Genomic DNA, 20,870 nt, shown 5'->3' on the forward strand with positions numbered 1-20,870 from the left:
ATCCTTTGTACTGTGGAAAGGTCAAAGGTTATCTAAATCAGTGTTTTTATTCCCACCTTAAACACCTAAAACAAAAACAAACGGATGAGCTCTTAATTCTTTGTTTTAAAATCAAGTTTTCATCAGTCTCTTTAAGAAATAAAATGCTATAAGAAGTAAAATAAATAATAATTCATCAAAAATTCAGAACTCCAAAGAAAAAGGGGCAAGAAAACAAGGTCGAGATTTAGAGGAAGAAATATCTTCCCTGTATTCCAAGGCAGACTATGTTTTTAAACATACATACACCAGTATTTTCACAACTTCCCTGTTACTCACTGTGATTAAAGAAGAAACAAAGCCTCTTCATTAGTAAAACATCTTTATAATTGTTATTTTACTTTCATAATTTTTATAGGTTCTTTTATAAGGCTGGTTAGGTGGTAAATATTATATTCCTAATAACATATACTAACATTTATTTTATACCCCAATTTATCTAAAAAAGGGATGCATTATAACTAACTTTTGTAATGTGGAGTCTAAAGAGATTCTGAACATTATCTGCTGTTAAAATACAGAATAAGCATTTTGTAAATTAATTATTGGTCAACTCATGACAGATTTTGACCCCACATTATTTAGAACTGATAGTAAGAAACTAAGATACTGCTGGATAATAGAAAGACACTGGAGTGGGTGGCTGGAGGGGCTACAAAGAAAGGCAGAGTTGAGAAATTTTCTTTCACATTTTCATGCATGAGTTCCTGAGCAAACAATTCCTAAAAATTTAAAGACCGCTAACAAAGACTGCTTTAATGATTTCCAACCACCAACACGTTGGAAGATGTCCAGGAGAATATATGGAAACATGAAAGTACGAGTAGAGAATGGAGAGGAGAATATGGCTAACACAGTCACGTGGCCAACATGGACAAAATAATTTGTGTTCATTATCTTCTCCTTTGCACACTTAACTATTCAAAACCATTTAAAAATAACTTTAGCCTCGTGGGTCTGTAACTCAGAAAACCTCTGAAAATACACCTCCACAGATCAAGTCAATTGATCTTTGACCAAAGTGCAAAGACAATACAATGGAGCAAAGACAGCCTTTTCAACAAATGGTACAGGAACTACTAGATACCCACACGCAATAAAATCTAGACACAAACCTTATACCCTTTACAAAAATCAACTCAAAACAGATCACAGACCAAAATGTAAAATGCAAAACTACAGAACTCCTAGAAGACAGTATAGGAGAAAACTTAGATGATCTTGGGTACAGCTGTGACTTTTTAGATACACCACCAAAGGGATGATTCACGAGAGACTTGATACGCTAGACAGACTTCAAGAAAACCTTTCCCGAACCTTCAGCTTCAACAAGCGCCCCTCCACACGGTACCCGCGAATGACCTATGCATTACATGTCCATCATGTAACAAGTCACATCAGTATCACATCATAATGAGCTTACCGTTCTGTCTATCCTCCTCTCCATCTGCAATATTTTCAATGGTGGGGCATTTTCATTTTTGGATCCTCAATATCTAACATAGTGCTATCGATAATAATACATGTTGAGCCAAACAGAAAAATACCCTTAATTCTCTGACAATGTTAATATTAAAATGTTGCAATCAGTTGACAAAATTAATTTATTCATGATTAAAAACCAGTAAAGTTTTAAAAATATCACTTATTAGTCTTATACTTGACAGAGAATTGAAAATTTTTAGATATAATGAGATCAAATTCAGATCCTAAAAAGGAAGAAGGAAACGGAATTAGCGAGGGCAACTGTAACAGAGGACCCACTTTGTCAACCTTTGCTCCCAAGGTCCACAGGACACGTTAGGCTGCCAGTGTCACTCTACCAAAAATATCAGCTTTAGCTTTCCATTTCTCCCTCACCTCTCAAACATCCTGGCACCAGCACAGAACAGTAAATAATAAACACTGTCTAAGAATGATATATTCAAACTTACTCTTGATGATAGTGAAGAGGTGGAATGCTTTCTTTTTAATGGCATGAGGGTGCTCAAAAAGAATTTTTTAATGAAATTATACCCTAAATATTGTCAACTGCATAGTTCAACTATCCTAGTTTTTCCATTTTCTATCAAATTTTATAAAATTCAAGTATGAAATATACTTCAGACCTTGGAATGTCCCTTTATTTTCAAAATAAAAATAAAGTTTCATTATTACTTCACATCAAATGTTAGCTCTATACGAAGGTCTCACTCAAGATATCTAAACCTCAGTTTTTGTATAACAAGTCAATTGTGTATAAAAATTCAATTCTTTCCCCAATTTTTCCAATACAATGGACTATCAACTACAACAGTGTTTGTACAGTGACTCATAGAAATTGGGAAGGGAGTCCACATTTTGTTTGTATTTAAAGCAGGAATCTATCCTAAAAAAAAATTATCATCATGCATCAACTACTGTATTTAATTCAGGAGGAACACCAAAGCAACTGGGAACTGATGTGACAACTTGAGTTGGAAGAACAAAAAAGCTTTTTTGCTATACAGCAAACACAGTAATACTAACTTCAAAAATAAAGTCAGAAAAAATAATTAAGCTCCTTTTGAGCATTTTAAACAAAGATGTGGCAAACACTGGCAGAATAAAAATTAGCATTAGTTTTCATGCGAGTAATATCACAGATCACAGATAACAAACAAAGCCCCCCTCCAAAGTACACAGAAGTCCACATTCATGACACACACACTCACAAACCCTGTAACAAAAAGGTTAATAAACAGACATACAAATGATACATTATCATTTAAGATGTGACATAAAGCAATTTTCAATTACATCTGATAATCTGCTCTTATGACTCATTATTTTTGTTCACACACCTTGAATCAAAGATAGAGAATGTCAGCCTTCAACTTGAACTGTTTTGCTATTAGAGATTTTTGTCATAATCATAATAGGATTTCAACATAGTTGCTCATTTTAACAACTTTTCTTTACTCATATAGAAAGAAAAAACTTTTAATAAAGACAGTATGAGGAAATTAACTGTTTGGTAGGCAGACCAGAAATCTTATTATGCACATTAAGAGAAACTGATGTTCCTAAGTGGTTTAAATGTATAAGCTGGGAGATACAAGTTTTCTAATAAACCTATTTATGACAGACCAATATGCCACTCCAATTATGCACTGTAATCTGCTTTTGTTTTCTCTAAAGTGATATATAGTTGAGAGAAATGAACCGCAAGTGATTTCTAAATATTTCAAGGAATAGCACTACTATTCTGTAACACTGCTTGAAAACAGAACACCTTTTATGTGTTCCAGTATATAAAACTGGCAGTAGGCAGTCAAAATATACACTGAAACATTAGTAACTAAGGAAAAAACTATGATCAAGGGATTGCTAGCCATCTGCTTTAAAAACTGATTACTGAAGTGAGGACACAGTACAATAATTGCGTTGAGCCCACAATCAAGTCACCAGGCAGTAATCTCAGTTACGCTATACATTTATCCAAATAATACTTAACATAAAAACACCATGCCCATATTATTCACCAGCACACTGGGATTTGCAATGTCTTGGAGATTTGAGTATTAGATTATTCAATATTAGATACTGAGGCATCTGTTTGAAATTTGGAGTATGACTTGATTATCACATATCTTCTACAGGAGAGGAAAGAGAGGCTTGGAGAAATTAAGAGGAGGGGTTAAGATAGTACAAATGATCACAATGGAGAAATCCTCCAAGTTTAAAACTCACAAAGTGGTCCTCCTCTGAATCTAGAAAAAGCAATAAAGACATCCACCATATTAGGACCCAAATACAAATCTAGTCCAAAACCTTTTAACAATTACCATTAGCTCAATGATAATTTGTTTATTTAACGAGCAGAAAAAATTCAAGTAGGAGGAAGTACTCATTTACAGCCTTGAGTTATCTGATAAGATTCCAGAGGCAAATACTCCTTTTAAAAATTCCTTTGAGTTTGAACACTAAGAATTGAATTTATTAAGTAACCAGGCCACCATTTTTAAGAAGAAAAAAAATAAAAATGAATACATATATATTTCAACATGGGCTTGACAAAAATTTGATTGTTATTTCTTAGAGATGGAAAACTGTACCTTATAAAGTTCAATATATCTATTAACTAGCATGAGATCCTTAATAAATGCTTTTTGAATTAAGAGAAGCATGATTTTTGCTTAGCTCTGGCATTTCAGGTGTGATCATATGACAATGCCAGAATTAGAAAATAAAAATCATTTTTTAAAAAATACACAGTTTTAAAGAAAACGTCACTGTCTTTAAAACTTTCTTCTAAAATACTCAACTAACAACAGTATTGGCCACACAGCTGAAACCTCAAGATTTTAAAATGTAAACGTGCAAAAAAGACTAAAAGATTTACCTGAAACATTCTATGTAGTAATAGTTTTCAAACTTTGACAGTGAGCCACTGTAAAAAATATTTTACATTTTCACACTTACATATAGACACACACGTATATGTGTTAAGTACAAAAGTGTCATGAAACAATACCTAGCCTCACTATGAGTGAGGTATTCTACTTAATTTTTTTTTAATGCTGATGTCAACCCACTAAACTGAGTTATCAACCATTAGTGGGTCATGACCTGAAGTTTGAAAAACACTGCTCAGTACATCTCAGAAATTTTTTTAAAAGAGGAGATGGTCAAGGGAGTTGACACAGTCTTTAGTTTTGAACAAAATATTTTGGATCGGTAATGAATACTAAGAGGAATTTTCAAAGCCAGTAGGATAGAAACCTCAAGCCCAGTAGCCTCAATACTACATAATATTTTTTAGCAACTGAACAGAGTGGAAAGGATAGAAAAACCACCAAATAAAACTACCTTTACTTCCTACTTCAAAGTAAAGTTAATTATGCCTTTTACTAATTAGATTTCCAAGAGAAACAGTATGCATTATTAACAAGACCAAAGAAGAATTAAGAAATATATAATGTCTAAGACCGCTTCTGACCTAAAAAAGAGCCCTTGAGAATTCTCTAGGGATTGCAACTTCCCTCAAACAGAACACCACTAATATTCTCCAGATTGGCTGGCCCAGTCCCTCCGCATCTCAAGAAAATGTTTACATTACAGCTGGGTTCAAATGCAAGGTCAGTTAGCTTTAAGATTTGGGAAACTAGCAACAGCTTTTTAGCTACAGCATAAATCATGGTTAACAAAATTATTAACTTTCTAAATTGATAAAAACAGTTTCACTCTATTTCAATGCTACCAAATTTCCTTAAAATATTTGGTAAAAAGATAAGCTTTATTTAAAAAATGTTTTACCTGCAAATCAAAAAGCTTTTCAGGTTTAGCCATATTATGCTAAAGAAGAACAACAATTAACTGTGATTTTTATCTCCAGTCTGACTTCAAGAACGCCAGTTCATATCAAGTAAACAAGATAAGGCATTTACATCGTACAAATGCAGACTTGTTCTTTAGAAATTGTTTCTGTGAATAATACAGAATAGACGCCAGGAGATTATTTTCTATTTCATTATATGCGACACAAAAATCAATATGACTTCATTTGGGATAAGATGGCTGGAAATACATTTTATCATCTATATCTCAGAACAAAATGGACAGCATGAAAAGCTCAACATTATAAACAAAGATTGGGATCACACATTTCACCCGCAGCATTCATCTAGTGAGGGAGAAAGCCCAACAAATGAACCAAGCATTTTATAGACATGGAGGTACACGTATATGTGTGTGCATGCATTGTTGAGGATAGCACCAACCAATGAAAACAGAATATGAGGACTAGAAATGTACAAAGTATTTTTCTATGTACAGACATGAGGAAAAATGCCATTAAGCATCTCCTGTAACCCCAGTCCCTATTGGGGTTGTATATACACATTATCTCTAAATCTTAAAAAACCTGCAAGACTGGACTTATCTCCATTTTACAGGTGAAAACACTGAGGCTTGGGAAGGCCATACGACTTGCTCACATGCACAGCTAATAGTTAATCTAGATAACACCAGGACAGCACACACTGCCAAGACGGAAGCAAGGACTACTGAGTTCTTGGTAGGGCTGCTCTTCCCCCGGGCTCAATTCTGTCCACCTTACTGCCACAAACTGCAGAAGAGACCAGACCCCAGAAGGAGCCTATCATAAAGCAGATACTCACTTCCTCCTAAGAGAAAATCAAGACTGCTATCATGCTTGACATCCCCTATTAGATCAGTCATCTGTCATCCTAGAAGCTGAGCCTCCCAGGCTATCTGTCCCTCATCACCTGGACTCTGATTCCTGTGCGGTTCTCCAGCCTCGAGTCTGACTCATTCTGTCATCCCGCCCAGACTCTGAGCCCTCCGAAACTCACAAGCCGTCATTAGCAGAAGCCCCTACGTGTTCAGGGTCTTCTCCAAAGCCCCCTTCACCTTTCTGCTATACCTCTGGGGATACGACTTCCACGACAGCCCCCTCAACTGATGGCACTTTTTCTCCCACATACCATATACAAACTGCTGCAAGGTGAGCTAAGTCCCTCCTTGCTCCTCATTTTGCTTCTCCACTCTTCCCCCCACCCCCACTCCCTGCCTCCACAGTTCCTTGGTAGCACACACCATCAGGTACGACCACCTTCTGCTCTTCCTTGTAGCAGTCAGTCATCTTTGGGCATACAGGGTTAGCCCTCTCCATTTTTGGAAGTGTTTAGTACCTGGTTTACTATTCTTTCCACCTCTACTCAAGCGACCTCAGGCAATATAAGGTAATGGTTTCAAAGGCTGAATGCCAAATTCTGAATCCCCAGTTCACCCCTTACTAGCGGGGGCATGTTGCTTTATCTCCCTGTGCTTCTGGTTCTTCATCTGTAACAGGAGGATAAACATAGAATCTGACCCAGCCACATATTCAGTACCCAATATTCCCTTCCTGTTCTTTTTTTTTTGGTGGGGAAGATTGGCCCTTGGCCCTGAGCTAACATCTGTGCCAATCTTCCTCTATTTTGTATGTGGGACACTGCCATAGCATGGCTTGATAAGCAGTGTGTAGGTCCATGCCCAGGACCCAAACCCATAAACCCAGGGCCCCCAAAGCAGAGCATACAAACTTAACCACTATGCCTCCGGGCCAGCCCTCCCCTCTGTTCTTAGTTCCCTCTTTTATTAGGCTAGACACCATGGACCAAACTTGAATCACTCTCGCAGTTTCTCAAGTCTCTTGCTCCTTTTCCAAAACATCATTATACTCCCCTGGCCAAATCCTGACCCTAGTTACATCCATCTCTTCATTTACTCTAGGCCTCCGCTCGGCCAGCTAAGTCTGGCTGGATTCTCCCTGAACAAAGGAACATTGATTTCTGATGGGACCCCAGCATTGCCTGGCAATCCTACATCTCTCTAGATAATTCTCTCTCTCATCTTTCTTGAAGACTATTTCAAGCTCTCTCTTCTCTAGTCAGACTTTCAACATCCTTTCCTCACTCTCAGTCCTTAACTGCCTCTTATTTCTCTCATTTCACCAGTGGAAGCGACCAGAACTCTCTTCTTCTGAAATCTGCCAATTTACTCAAGGACCTGGCTCCTCCACTTATCCCCTGTCTTAACCATCAGTTGACTCTTCTCCAACAGATCTTCCCATTAGCATATAATATCTCCAATCCTAACAACAAAACAAGCCAAAAAAACCTTCCTTGACCCAGCTACTTTCCCACGAGTCTAGTCTTTGTTAAATCTAACCACTATGAAACTGCCTCTATTATTGTCTCCACTTCCTTGCCTCCTATTCTCTCTTCAGCCTCCTCCCATCAAGCTTTCATCCCCAACCCTCCACCAAAATTGCTCTTGTCAAGGTCAATATGGCCTCTATCTTCCCAAATCCAATACTTCACTTTCAGTCTCCATCTTATGTAGCTTCTCAAAAGTATTTCCTTCTTAATTGCCATCTTCCTCATTGGCTTCCAAGGCTTCTCTTTTCTTCACACCCCATATCCAATCCATTAGCAAATCCACTGTTGGCCTCTCCACTGCCACCTCTGGAGTGCACACCAACTTTCCCATAAGCCTGGTAATAATCTCCTAACCTGACCCCTACCTTCTAACCTCCAAACAGCAGCCCAAGTGACCTTGTTAAGACAAAAATTAGATTATGCCACTCCCTTGATCAAAACTCCTTTTACATTAGGGTAAATCCAAACTCTATTCCATACCACGGCCTACAAGACCCTCTATGAACGGGACCCCCGCCTGCCTCTCAAATTCATTTACCTCTCCACATCCATTTACTACCATTTGCTCCAGGCTCTGTTCGGCCACAGACTACCCTGTATTCCTAGAAAATGTAAAGCCTGTTTCTGTGTGAGAGCACGTGCACTTGCTGTACCCTCTGCTTGAAATGGTTTTACCCAAGACATCCACAATATTGAGAAAAAAAGAAGATGACCACATGGATTTCTTCATTAGGTTTGCTCAGGTGACACCTCGACGGCTCCATCAAAAGTAACTCCTCTCTGGATAAGGGGTTGGGGGAGGGCGAAAGGGATAAAGGGCCATACTTGTACGTACGGTGACAGACAAACACCAGACTATCGGTGGCAAGCACGATGCAGTCTATACAGAAACTGATACATAATAATGTACACCTGAAACTTACACAATGTCATAAGCCAATGTGACCTCAATAAAAAAAAAAGGTAACTCCTCTCCTAACTCCCCACTCTCTTTCCCTCCTCACTTAACCTTTCTCACAGCACTGACTAGCTGAAATGTTATCAAATGTTTATTTAGTTATTTTCATATTGTCTCTCTCCAACTAAAATGTGGGCACCACCAGGGAAAGAATTTTGTTTGTTTTGTTTATTGCTGTATCTCCCATGTCAAAAAGCGTGCTTTATATATATATAAAGATTCCTTTAAATAAGAAGTTGCACTAGAGCAGTTCAACTGGGATTAGATCTACAAATTAAATCCACATACTTCAATTTTTTAAATCTCACCTGTTATGAAAGACATGCCTTTTACAAGTTTAGCTCTCTTGTAAGTTATGTTCAATAGAAAATTGTGTAATAGACGTGGTGTTAGTTACCAAAACAAACGCTACCAAAACTAAAACTGAGATACACGTAGGTATACCAACAGCTATTCTGACATTTTTTTTAAAGATTGGCCCTGAGCTAACATCTGTTGCCAATCTTTTTTTTTTTCTTTCTTCTCCCCAAAGTCCCCCAGTACATAGCTGTATATTTTAGTTGTGGGTCCTTCTAGTTGTGCCGTGTGGGACGCCTCCTCAGCATGGCCTGACGAGCAGTGCTAGGTCTGCGCCCAGGATCTGAACTGGCGAAACCCTGGGCTGCCGAGGCAGAATGCACGAACTTAACCACTCGGCCATGGGGCCAGCCCCCTGACATATTTTTAGAATTAATTCAGTTCTTACATTCTTAAAATTAACAGATATCACATTTTATAGCTATGATCTACATATGAAGCTGAGGGGTTGAAGCTCAGTGATGGTTACATGAAGTTAACTAAACTATTCTACTTTTATATATGATTGAAATTTTCCATAACAAAAAACTTTTTAAAAATTTTGAACATTTCACACTTTAGTTTCTATGTGTGTATGCAACTTAAAAACATGGTCAAAATAGGAATTCCTACATTAATTACCCAAAGAAGAGAAAGACATAATGTAAGATCCATTAACAAAGGAAACTCTAGCTGACTGAAAGCAAGGTTTCTATTTTGTATAGTACCTTAATAACTATTGGGTAGCATCCAAACTAAACACTTTCGGGTTAAGTGAAAGAACTCCACTGAAACAATTTACAAACCATTCACTCATTTTGACACAACAGATACAATACACCGTTTAGACTCTTAACAAGACTGGCGCTTTAAAAGCTACATGGCATTAATAAACTTAGGATGACACAGTTCTTTAGGAGCCTGAAAAGTCCTCATCCTAAACTCTAACAAGAATTCACGCTCCAGCAGGAAGGGAAGAGCAACAGGCTGTTCACGAAAGCAGTGAGGAACGGGGAAAGTGTGTGATAAGCATGAGGGTACAAGAGGTACATGTCGTAAGTACACGTTTATTCATATAAGGGAAGGCCTGATGCATCAATGATTTACCAGAAAAGTTTTTACTCTATCTTCAATGATAACAACAAAGTATCAACTACTAAAGAACCTACTATTTAAAATGTCCACATTCTCAAGTACAAAAGCTCAAGCAGTACTTACTGTCCCTCTACCCTCCTTGCAAAAAAGGTAAGCAAAGAAGCTTTAGATATTTACAATAGATTATAACAATTTACAGTACAAACCAAATTTGGAAACGCTCAAAGGCAAACATTGTATGAAATCAGATTTTCTTTCATTTACTCTTTTGATATATATTTACTGAAAGCCTATCACGTGCCATACGGGGTACTAGGTTCTGAGTATAAAGTGGTGAACCAGAGATGGTCCCTGTCCTTCTGGAATCTATAGTCTGGGGGTAAGAAAGACAATAAATAAATCGACATAAACTCTTAATTAAATCTTATGATAAATGCTGTGAAATAAACATGTCAAAATTAATGAGATAGGGCAAACACTTGCCTTGGCCATGGATGCCAAGGTAACATAAGCTAAGACCTGAAGGATGAGAAATCAACATTTCTCCCTCTTGTCCCCAGTGTATTTTAACATAAATCTCAGACATCATATTATTTCACCAGTAAATACTCCCTTATGTATCTCTAACAGAAAAGACATTTTTAAAATATATATAACCACACTCCCATTAACACACCAAGCAAAATTAATAAGAATTTTAATACCCAGTTCATATTCAAATTTCCTTGAAAACTGCAAAAATGTCTCTTTATGGTTGGTTTCTTCAAATCAGCATCTAAAATAGGACCACACATTGCAATTAGCTGATACGTCACATATGTCTCTTTTGAGGAATAACTGTTTACTCTCCTCTCCTTTTTCATGCCATTTATTTTCTGTGTCACTTGTTTTGCAGAATATCACATTCTGGATTCAGCTGCTTCCCTCCTCATGGTACAGTTTCACTTGCTCCACTATCCTCTGTATTTCCTACAAGCATGGAGCTGGATCTATGTCCTGATTCCACTCAAGTTCAATCTACTTGGCAAGAACACTTCACAGGTGATTTAGGGTACTTCTTATTGTGTCAAACAAGAGGCACACATGTCTGGTTGTCCCACTTTTAGTACTGTCATGATTCATCAGGGGATGATTTGAAGAGAAGGTGGAAGAGTGTCCCTGGCACAGGCGACAACAGTGTGTGTCTTGAGAAGAAGGATAAAGGACATCAATGAAGTTGGAGAAGATGCGTTTATACAGATAGTTTTGGAAGTCGGGTGGTTGAGTTCCTCAACAAAAAGGATTTTAAACACTAACCTTAAAATACTATGGCATAATACCTAGGTTAGCAACCTTTTACAAGTGGAGCGCACATGGATGGACCTTGAGGGTATTATGCTAAGTGAAATAAGTCAGAGGGAGAAAGTCAAATACCATATGATCTCACTCATACTTGACGATAAAAACGATGACAGACACACACATAGCAACAGAGACTGGATTGGTGGTTACCATAGGGGAAGGAGGGAGGGGGAAGGGGGGAGGGCAAAAGGGGTGATTAGGCGCACATGTGTAGTGATGGACGATAATTAGTTTTTGGGTGGTGAACATGATGTAATCTACACAGAATTCGAAATATATTATGATGTACATCTGAAAGCTATGTAATGTTATAATCCAATGTTATTGCAATAAAAATAAATAAATAAATAAAAAAGAAGTGGGCCACATGCTTTCTGTATTTCTATAATTTATGAGACAAAGGGGTAGAAAAAGGATACCAAGTATTGCCTGGAGCAAGCAGGGGAAATAGTTCAAGTGGCTGCTGTGTGACATTCTCATATTTATCCTGCATGCAAAAGAAACTCGTTATTTACTCATTTCATTTCTATCTAAAAACCTAATGGGTAAAACTAACTAGCAGAGGGCATTCTGAGGTCCAATTCAGAAAGAAAAGGAAAGCACTATGATTTGGGGGAAAACATTAACTAACTTATTTGTATTAACTCTACTGTCTGCTAAAGTTTCAGACTGGTATTCATGCCAAGTCCCAAAGATTGCTGAAGGTTTCCACTTTCAGAATTATCATCAAGAAATTAAGAAAACTTTATGTGGAAGGGTTAGGTCAATCAGTGGTTTTTTAATTTTATAGATGAGACCAAGATCTACTGAAGTTACTGAAATTACAAAACTAGTCCCATAGCTGGTGCAGGGGAGGAAGACATTTCCTCTCCCCAAATGAGGGTTCGCCTGGCCGGAGAACGAATTAAATTCACATGAGACAGAATAGCAAGAGAAAATTAAACAAAGGTTTGTGAGGAACCATGGCCTGGGGCCTTTCTTCCCAAAGGAAGAAAGGGCACCAAAGAAGTGGGGTGCACATAGTGGTTATATCCCCCCAAACAGGGTGTTTCACGTGTGACTGAAATGTCCCTTTCACAATAGTAACGAAGCTGCTCTGTCAGCACAGCGCTCGATGGAAACGATAGATAGGTCTGCTGTCCCAGTGAACGCCGCGGGGTGGCAGGTGTGTTGCCTCGGGCTGGGGGGGTCACAGATGAGCGCCGCAATCGGTTCCTAGCCTAAGGAAAGATGCTTAATTCTTAAAGAAATGCCAAAGTTGGGAGGGAGAGGGAAGTCAGTTACAGGAGGTTACCAGACTAGCACAATAAAATGCAGATTCAAGTCCTTGCCTTTGGTATTGATTAAGAGTTTCTAGAGAGAAGGTCACCTCCTTTCTTCTTCCTGGTACACAGAGGGAGGCACCTTTTACAGATAGAGATTTACCTTACAAATGTAAATGTGTCCTAATGAAGGGCAAGTTCCTTTCCTCAGAGCCTCCTTCCCTGTCCCAGTTTATCAAAAGCAATCAGCCTCAAATAATCCTGATGTCAAAGAGACATATCTTGGGGTGGCCAATTCCAGGTCCCCACACTGGTCCCAGGACAAAAGTATCCTAAATTGCTGTTCTTTCCACTACGTCATTTGGTTCGTACCCATAAAAATTACCATTTAAGAATTTTTCTCCTAACTGTATGAGGTTTAGTTCATGGACAGTATCAAGTTCACAGTTTATTGCATCTACTGGCTCTTTACTTTTCCATTTCAATTCCTCAAAGACACACATTTCCTGAATGATGAGATAATGAACATACTACCTTTCCCATTACATATAAAGAAACTCTCCCAAAACACATGTACATAAAAACAATAAATAAATCATTAATAATCATGATTTCAGAATTCTGGATGACAAATTCATTAAAGTCAATATGACTCCTTGTGATAGCCTAGGCATTGTTTAAAGTAGGGGGCCCTAAACCCAAATGCCCTTAGGGACCAGAAAAATGTAGTCAAGATATAAAGCGAGCTGGATATATCACAGAAAGGGGTCCTGGCCACTGTGCAACTAGAGAGGGCAAGTCTCCATTCCAGATAATTGTGGTCATTACTGGAATGGAAGCTCAATGTTCCCAAATCTTCCAATTTTTAAGAAAAGATCTAAAAACTGGTTATTTGGTGTGTAAATTTATTCAATTAAAAATGTTGGCAATGAAAGAAAAATGTAAAGTACACTGTGTGAGTCAATCTAAATACACCTGCAGGGTGAATGGAGATTAAACCCCATGCCCTCCCTCATTTGCAACCTTTGGTAAATGTCCTGCTGTTGGTAGCCATCGAAATCTACAAAATAAAGCTTTAAACATACCTTCTAAACAGTTTATAGACTAATATTGCACTAGGCCTATACTGTCACACTAAGTACAACAAAGTCTTTAGTTAAAATACATTATTTTATTTACTTTGTATCTACTTCTCTGCCAAATGGCAGAGTACTTGCAACCAATGTGTTCCATGAAACTCATAAGTAAATGTTCCTTTCTGTGTACAAATAACTTCAGTAACTTAAGCATTTTCTCTTAAAACTCTAAATTTATTTTCTTAAGTGACAGTAATTAGCAGTCTGGATTAGGCCAGATTTCATTTACTAACTTGACATAATCAGATGACTCATGGGTTTGAACATTCAAGCCCTGCCCATGTTTGCTTGTTACCATTTCTATTTTCTAACGAAATGTGTTTTGAGCATATCAACAATTAACACACATTTTTCATCATCTCAAAGCACCCTCTTAGGAAGATCTACATAGCAAGACTTAACTTTCAAATTTGACTCTTTTCACTCAAATTCACAAAATCAAAGTCAAAATACCATATGAATCCCAAAACTTATATCATTTAGCACTGAGGATGTGGTTAATGATAAAAAATCACATATACTTAAAGCTGAGGTTAAAGAATTATTTTATTAAGATCAAGAGCTCTACATAACAAGTATAATATTATTTTGGGTCCAGTTTGTTCTTATTCAACAACTTAAGAAAGTATGCATTATTTCTGGTTTGAACTTATTGATATATTTTTTAAAACCTGTGGCCTGGTTCATGATTCTGTATACAAATAAATATTTAAATTCAGTTTAGAATTCACCAAATTATTCCTAGCTTTTGGTTAGTAGTTAGGTTAATGTCCTTAAAAAAAAATTTTAGCTTAATACTCAGAAGTAAACATGTTTAAAATTTATAACACATAAAATTAATTTCAAAAGCCCAGACATTTAGGAATGTTTGTGCTGTAGTAGGAGTGTTGCCTGTTTGCAACACATCACACTTCACAACATATTTTTATTAGACACTTCATAGCCAAATAAAGCACAAAAAAGTCAGTGTTTACAAATTGTAAGCGCTCAACACACGGAGGAGATTAAAGGACTCTGAGCTCAAAGAGCTAATGACTCCCACAGAGTGGAAAGAGCACAGGTTTTAGCGTCACACAGACCTGAGTTCAAATTCTGACTCTGTGAATTCCTGGTTGATTCGTATTCTGCAAGTAGAGACATCTTTACTTTGCAGTGGTAATGCTTCGCTGTTAGGAGAATAAAATGGGGCCTAGTAAAGTATCTGGCATATGTTAGACTATCAAACAATGTTAGTTTCCTTTTGCTCTCGATTTGCAGCCATCAACCACAAATAATATTTCTAAAATTTAATTCATCATCCTTTCTACATAATTGGCTAATCCTCCCATCTTCTCCTTTTCTATAACTTGAATTATTTTTGAAATTAAGTTAACTGATGCAGCAACTTATCGAATGACACCAGTACAGTGAAGGCGACGGAAGCTTCTGGTCGAATCAGGCCTTTCATTCAGCAGATGTGCTGTTCTGAGGGGTAGAGAGTGGTGGAGGTCAAATCCTGAAAGTGGTAAATGCAGTTCTATTCATGGGGCGTTTCTTAAGCTAGCCCCAACTTCTGAGCAGAGCCAGCAGTTCTCAAACTTTGGCATGTAAAACAATCAATCAGAGAGCTTTTAAAAACACAGATCCTGGGCCCCCAAGAGATTCTGGTTCAACAGATCTGGAATGAGGCCCATGAACCTGAATATACAAAAAGCTCCAGGTGACGCTGACACTGCTGGTCAGTGGATCACACTTTGTCTAGACCATCAAACACATGACAAACAACAGGCCTCCCACGGGCCTCCAAGGAACAAGAATGGCCACAGCTCTGGCAGAGAAGTAACACCCTTCTCAGACTCTTTTCCTTTCAAAGCAAGTCTCCTGACATATGAAAATGTAACCTCTAAGCGTAATAGTTCTCAACTGTGGTTCCCCAGAGGCCCCAGTAACGGCAGCAGCATCACTTGGGAACTTGTTAGAAATGGAAATTCTTGGGCCCATCCCAGACCCACTGATCAGAAACTCTGGGGTTAGGGCCCAGAAATCTGCCTTAACAAGCCTTCTAAGTACTTCTGATGCAAGCTGAAGTTTGAGAACCACTGTTCTATTCAATTCCCCATACCCACTTCAAACAGAGCAGATTCAAATTAATCTTTCTAACACATCGGGTTTCCACGTAAGCATTTGTTGAAGAAAGGGTTCTGTGGCTTGAAAAATGTTTGAAATTAGCTTCTGTCTCATGTGCTTTTTGACTCTGGCACCATGGAGTAACCTAGATGCTTTACAGAGAAAAAGCTTTGTTATTTTTCTTCAGCAGCTCCCAGTAATCCAGATTTAGGAGGAGAGAACGTGGACATAAGGGCAAGGATGAAGATGATAACGTTGGGTTGTGAGAGATGACATTTATAAGGTGTTAGGTACTGTTCTAAGACCTTTTCATTTATTAACCCATTTAATCTTCATAGCCACCCCATTAAATAGCTAGCGTTAGAATTTAAAGTATTGAAAGTTACCAACATTTAAAAGTCAGAAGATTTCAATTAATAATCTGAATTTCCAATTTCTATTTTTAAAATTGAAAGACCTGGCAACACAGGGCTTGCATTCCTGCCTGGGAAAATCAGCTGAGCTAAGCAGAAGCCACTACTCTAGACGGAAAAAGCACTCTCCAGTTCAAAGATCCCCACCCTCGCCCCCAGGCCCCTTCCTCATTTTTGTTAATTCCTGGCTCTGGAAGGCATTTGAGTTTGTAGCCCCTGCTTTGGAAAAAAAAATTTTGTACGTCTATTTATATACAGAGGGGATGGGGGTAAAAAGGGAACAGTGGAATGAATGCAGGTTGGAAATTCGGAATAAAGGCTTTGATGGAGAATTAGCTACATGTGTGGACGCGGCAAACTCAATAGATTACCTTGTAAGTCATTAGTATTTCTAACTCCTAAATATCTTTTGGACCGATCACCTTCTGTCTATTCCTGCTGCCACTGACCTCGTTTAAGGCTTCATCAACTTTTGCTGATTACAGAATTCACTATACGAGTTCCTTTTCTACAGTCTTTCTCAGCTTCAATCCAACCTCTACACTGCCTTAAGAATGCTTTCTAAAACGCAAAGCTAATCATTTTGCCCTCTTGCCAAAAACCTTTCATGGTTCCACATTACCATAATAGCAGCTTTCAAACTAAGACACAGAACCTTCTCTTTAATGAAAAAGCCTACTTGTGAGATAAATATATTAAAAAGATGAACATGGAACTGCTCTGGGTGTCCCTTACAATTCAGTTCTCATCTTCTTCCTGGGCACCTGTGGTTGTCCAGCTGGAGATTCCATTTCCCAGCCTTCCTCAAAGCTACGTATAGCCATATGGCCATGTGACTAAGGAGGCTCGAGTGGGTTTGAATGACAGCATGTTACCTGTGAATTATCTCCAAGTTAAAACAGCCTCTTTGGATTTGGGGACACACAGTGGCAATGACTCAGCTTCCCCACATTGCTTGGGACAATTCTCCTAGGGGACGCTAAGCAACATGATGGCAAGGACCTGAGTCCCTGAAGGACTGCGTGGAAGAGAGCTGTCCTGCAAGCCTAGAACAGCCACACTGTTAACTGGGGAATTAAACTCTTGTCTTATTTAAGCCACTGTTTATTTGGTCTTTTTATTACTGCAGCTTAACTTTATCCTCAATTAATACAATTTGATTTGTTTCATTTTTTTCTAATGTACACTTTTTTTTTTTGATGAGGAAGATGCACCCTGAGCCAACATCAGTGCCAACCTTCCCCCATTTTGTACGTGGGATGCCTCCACAACACGGCTGATGACTGGAGTAGGCCCACGCCCAGGATCCAAACCCGTGAATCGGGGCTGCTGAAGCAGAGCGCGTGGGAACCTTAACCACTCAGCCATGGGGCCAGCCCCTCTAATAGACTTTTAATCATCTTAGAAAGCAAGGCAATGGTAAACTAAAGATCCTAAGCTCTAAGAAAATTCTATGCTCCCCTAAATAACAAAACACTAAAACAACCACCCATATACTCAAACAAAATAATTAACATACTGAATATTCTGGAAAAACAAAAAGAGTTGGCAGAAAGAAGATATTCACAGGAACTTTCCTTTCCAAGCACTAGGGGTAAGGCTGGTAGCAATCTATCTTCTAATTTTAAAAAGCAGAGCAAAGCAGAATTCAACAATGTGTAGAAAGTACGTGAACAGAAAACTAGGATTCCTTTCACGCAGAGAGACAGAGGGAAACCTGAGCCCCAGAACTTAGGAAACAATGCAGCACTAGTACTGACTGCACTCTCCCCTGAGGTAGAATCAGTGAATAAAGGAACGTGACAAATGACAGGACAATGGACACAGCACCGTAAGGCTCCACTACGATCACTTCCCTGCAGGGAAGCCATTTCGCTTGTCATTTTTCTTCCTGTAGCTCCACTAAGGTAGTATTTCCCAAACTTGTGGGCTTTCTGTGCTACTTTTATAATTTGTGCAATACTGGCGTAACATCTGAATTATTATCCCTTTACTCCTCTTTAAATTCAGTTAATTTTTAACTTAGATACTCACTTTACCTTTGTTCTAAGCAATAATACCTGTGAAATCACAAGGTCCTTGTGTTAATTATACATTTCTAACTTACATTAAAATACAAAAAATAAACCTAAATGCTCATTTGTTTGTCACCTAATATCACCTTGCATGCCAGCAGGGATACGCACCTCACGCTCTGGGAAGCACTGGATTGAAAATAATCGCACCTGGCATACAATTCTAGGCTCTAAAGAGAAACCTCCTGAAGGCTGTTGCTTTACTGTTGCTCTGAGGCCATACCACAAATGGAGACGTGAATGTGCCTTGGCTTTTAGCTCCAGAGTCCACGTGCACTGTTGGTGCTCTGTATGTGCCAGAACCTGTGTCTGATTCTCTGAAAATTGCTAAGTTATTCAAGCTAATCAAGTCTACAGGAAGCGAAGCCAGTTGGCCCAAGGAACACTGTTCGCCCAATGACAGTCACCTAAATTTCAGCCCAAAATGCATGGGAGAGAGTAAAAAGTCACGGACAGGCTAGACGTCAGCACCAGTGTTAGATAAGAAACATGCTGTTAGTCTAGGGGTGTCAAGAGCCACGCGAGATCAACAAAAGAATAAGATGTCTTTCTAGGTGCTGCATGGGGGCCACAGAGCAAACTAATAGCAACTTAGGAGAAATCTTTGTTTTCCTACAGCAGACACTTTTCTAAATCTTTCTGTATTTTACTGGTTTTTCAAAGATAACCTCCGAAAGGAGAAGGGAGTTTCTTCAGAGTAGTAATCTTAATCAGCAAACTGTCCCCTTCTCCCATCAGACATAAGGTTTTTCCTTTGAATAAGAATCATGTAGCTGTAGTCACCACCTGTCTCTGAGAGCTTTGTCAGAATGGATATCGAGTAATTCACTCCTGCTCTATTTAAGCGTGGGCATTATCAGATATCTTATTTGTTCTACTTCTTATTTAGGATGACGTGCCAATAATTGAAAGGAATGTTACCATCCTATATTCAAATTAAAGATGAGACACTATGAAACAATAACTTCAGTAGGAAAAGTTAAAGGAAAGTTAAGGGAAAGAGGAAGCAGACAAGAGAAGAAACATCACACACATATTCTAAGGCACTCAAGCAACAAAAGAAAAGACTTTTTCAGTGGATCAGTTCCTATCCTAGGAGCAGCTTTAATCAGCCGGGATGTACTTCACTAAATCACATTCTATTATATTTCCTTTGCCTGATTGGCAGTTGCCAAAAAACTTCTGAAACATAACTTTCTGCCTAAAATTGGTGCATTTACTACATATTTTGAAAAGTACAAAGTATATAAGGTAGAATCTTTGCCTAATTTTACATTTTTAAAGGAATGTTATTGCCTTGCAATATTTTTACCCCTTGACCATAATAAAAATACTCAAAAACAGATGGTAACACAGGGATCTCTATCTATCTGAACTCTTTCTAACCAAACTCAAAATGTGAATGAATCTGGATCACAAGGGGTACTTACATTTTTCCTGTGTATGAAAATAAACAGATTCTGTCTAAAAGAGAGAAAATAATCAATAATTTATTTGAATTAAAATTAGGAAAAACTCTGTCAGAATCACTGGCTCCACCGGAACCACATGCTTCTCTTGACTCCTTTTTCTCTTAAAGACAGCACTTGTCACACATGCTCGACCCTCAGACTCACTGTTCTCTCCTCCTGTCGACCACCTCAACTAACAGACGTCAGCTTCGGTCCAGTCTCCCTCACGGGTCTCAAACTCTAATACTTACAGAAGAAGACTGGCTTTGTTTCGTAAATAGCCCCTTGGGTTGTATTCTTCTAATATAGACACGTTTTATTGCATATTAAAGATTAAGAACACTCTTCACACCCACAAAGAAATACGCTCTCATCTTTCTTGAAACACATGGCCCCTTCATTCTATTTTTGTTTTTTCACACGAATAAACAAATATTTTGCTTTTCCTCTTAACTCTACCAAAAGAAAAAGGAAAGCACAAGAAAAAGGACGGTGTGAGAGAAATGAGAAAGGGCAAGTGATAGCCTCATGGAGGAGTAACAGGAAGTGGAGGAAACCGCGGCCAACTGGAGTTTACCCGTCCCACGCAAAGGGGGAAGGCAGGTGCTACTTGGCTCCAGCCAATGATGGCATGCCTGGGATTGCCACAGCATCTGGTTATTCAAGAGAAGCCAGAAAAGTCCCAAGTTTTAAATGAGGACAACTATTTCAAATTCTTAAAAATATCATGAAGGCCACCAGTGTGCCAGCTAAACAGATCCAGCCCACCACCTGCCAAGTGCAACCTCTAATTGGGCCTTTTCTCTTTAAATTTTTATTAAAAATAAGTTTATTCCAACTTTTCCCACCTCTACTATCTGCACAATTAACTCATCTGTCTACTCCTTTGTTTATTCCCTCACTTTGTTCTTTTACTCACTTTCTGATTCATTCAAGTATTCAACAAGTATGAGCTACAGACTTAACGTGTGTC

The 20,870-nt window shown here is 38.4% G+C and overlaps 1 protein-coding gene across 4 annotated transcripts in view; it reads right to left on the minus strand.

Annotated features, from left to right (window-relative positions):
* Window positions 1-20,870, minus strand: part of TAF3 (TATA-box binding protein associated factor 3) — a 185,273-nt gene that overhangs the window by 87,668 nt on the left and 76,735 nt on the right. The window lies entirely within an intron of this gene.

Source organism: Equus asinus, chromosome 29, assembly GCF_041296235.1.
Source record: "Equus asinus isolate D_3611 breed Donkey chromosome 29, EquAss-T2T_v2, whole genome shotgun sequence".
In the NCBI taxonomy this organism is placed as follows: Eukaryota; Metazoa; Chordata; class Mammalia; order Perissodactyla; family Equidae; genus Equus; species Equus asinus.